The sequence below is a fragment of the Aphelocoma coerulescens genome, chromosome 7 (genome assembly GCF_041296385.1).
Source record: "Aphelocoma coerulescens isolate FSJ_1873_10779 chromosome 7, UR_Acoe_1.0, whole genome shotgun sequence".
NCBI lineage: Eukaryota > Metazoa > Chordata > Aves > Passeriformes > Corvidae > Aphelocoma > Aphelocoma coerulescens.
The window spans coordinates 32557688-32560365 of NC_091021.1; the positions used below are offsets into that span (position 1 = coordinate 32557688).

General features: G+C 39.7%; 1 long non-coding RNA gene across 1 annotated transcript; it reads right to left on the reverse strand.

Annotated features, from left to right (window-relative positions):
- Positions 1-1236: 1236 nt before the first annotated feature.
- Positions 1237-2118, reverse strand: LOC138113280 (uncharacterized). Its single transcript, XR_011152088.1, has 2 exons — positions 2070-2118; positions 1237-1381 (listed from the first exon to the last, which is right to left on the reverse strand). It is a non-coding gene; the product is annotated as an uncharacterized lncRNA (long non-coding RNA).
- Positions 2119-2678: the final 560 nt, after the last annotated feature.

Sequence of the window (2678 nt, forward strand, 5' to 3'; positions counted from 1 at the left end):
GTTTATATTACCAAATGTCATATCTAATTCCCTGTTATGAACCCTTGAAATAAAATTATGTGATAATTACACAATCTGTTTGAAACCTGACAAATATATTCCCAGTACAAATGATTTATGAAGATAATGCATTGCTATAGCATAATGGTGCTTCTTAATGGAAGCAGTAAAGCTGTTTCCTATGCTCCAACAACCACAGTGATTTCTTACACAACCACTGATTAAGCAATAGATAATGCAGGCATTTTGGAAACTATATACACCACAGATTTATTTCAGGCTGCTCAAAAGTTATGGCCTGCCTATCTAAATGGCCTGTTAGCAAGGTATGAGCTTCAGTTGGGCTGTTTTACTTGCTCCTACCCAAGTTGGTGCCACTGCACTAGATTTATGTTTAGAGCAATGCACAGTTTAGTCTCTTTTTGTAAGAACTGCTGTTAATCAGAAAATTAATGACTTGGCTGGTGTGGTGTGAGGCATTAGTAATGCCAACCCTGCTGTCTGGGAAGGGACTTCGGGCTGGTAGCTGGTGAGCAGGAAACTCCCCCACGTGGGAAAGGCTCGCGGCCCTGCTGCTCTGAGAGCACCACCAGTGACAGAAACTGGGGCACAGCCAGTGAAGTGCAGCCCAGTGGCATCTCCTGTGGGTCCTCCCCTTGCTTCTCCACTGTGGGATCTCCATCCCACCAAGAGGGGCAAGTGATGCTCAAGAGGGAAAGTGATTCAATACACTACCAACTGCATGTTACATTATTTTCCTATCTCCTTTTCCCACCAAATGAGAAGTGTCTTCTCAACTGTTTCATCATCATTATAATTAGTATGTATGGCAGATGATCAAATTAATTGTTTCTTGGGTTCAAATCTAGTACTGGTAAGATGTTAACAATTTAAATGAGACCCTCAATTTTCTACACCTTTCTGCAGAGAGTTTAGTAATTGCTTTAGCTTTGTTCAGTCTGCCAATCCATGCTTCAGAACACTGATTTCATTAATGAGCAGCTAAACATGACTGCCCTGCTGATGATTTGTTCCCCTGCTACCTGGGAAATGTCATTTGAAATGGTCTAAGCTCAGTAAAAGGGCACTGAAAAATTTTAAGTGGCAGCACTTTGTTTTACTCCAAATTGCTACAAGTTGAAGAAAAATTGTATCTTACACAGCCATATCCAAAAATATATCTAAAAATGATTGGTGCAGCTTGCAAAACCGTAACAGGTGTGAAGATGAAAACTCTCATTATGAAGATTTTCCTGAGTTTTAATTATCATAAATGTATATTCTTCAAGAGCATCAGTGCTAGAATTACAGTCTATAATTACGGAGGAGCTCTAATCTGGTTTGTTCTTGTCTTCACTCTAATTTTTCAGTAATGCAAGACCTGTAAAACATGAACATTTAATATTTCAGAACCAATGCCAAGTGGACATGATGAAAGTAAAACTGAAAAAACATATTCTTTCTTCTTTACTGCTATTCAATATTTTTCTGTGTTAAGCTGAGAATTTCTGCTGGTTTTGTGCTTTCAGGTGGGCAGAGGAACATTGGTTAAGGGAGCAGAATAGAGTTGCAGACAGGTTTCTTGCTAGTTTAGTGAAAATATATCCCTATTCATGAAAACCTTCAGTATCTTTTTTAATGTGAGTTTATACATGCTCAGATTTTGTCAGCTAAATCCTACAGCTGGGACAGCAGAAGGGGAGCCAGGTACCCCACTGCATAAATCAATTCACTGAAATTCTGGGAAGGTTTGTGATAGAAATGGGATTTGCTTCTGCATCACCCCTGGTACTGACTGAGGTTTGATCTCTTCATATAAAAGGCTGACCCTTTCAGTGCTCTATTGCCTGCAAATGACCAAGAAATCTGCTAACTCTGCTAAAAATTGTTTTAAGAACATTTTTAGCATCAACAAGATAGGATTTTTTCCTTACTTTGTTCTGATTCAACAATTCAGTTGAAACATTCCTAAGGAAAATATGTCTAAGGATTAGAAGATAGACAGAGTTATAAGCAACTGAAAGCACTGTCCTAAGGAGAAAAGAAAACATAAAACCAGGCACTGTTACCTGTACTGCCAAAGCAAGGATTAGCCTAAGAGAAGCATCAGCAAATTAGTGTCCTCATGAATAATTTTAAGGCAGTTATTTAAATTAGAAGTAGAGCAGGTGTTAGATACTAATCAGTTTTGCAAAGTAATTACATTAGTTCTATGCAATGTAATTGCAAATGAGTGTAATAGGCATTGAAGTAGGGGTGGGAGATAAGAGTAACAAGGGTAAAAGCCTGCAACCACACAGGTGAATGCCATGCATTTATGGATAAGGTAGGAATGGGAATTTTCACTAGTTCTGGTGGGCATATAGCCATACCATGGACAAGCAGAGTTACCAGAGTGCAGCAGAAAGGATGATGGCAACCACGCAGCAGTTGCCTGCTCTCCACAATATTTAAAAGAGCAGCTTGAAAAATGCAAACAGATTTTGTCAGCAGCTCTGTGGTATTGTCACGAGGGAATGAAGTTCAGTGATAGTTTGAGCCATTCATAGATGCGAGAAGGGAACTGCAAGGAGTTTGATTTGCTTCAGGTGCTGCCTGCCTGTTTCCCTTTCCACTGCTTTTCATGGACACAAGTGCTGGAGATCTCCCCCTTCATGCCAGCTCAGCTTGTTGATGGC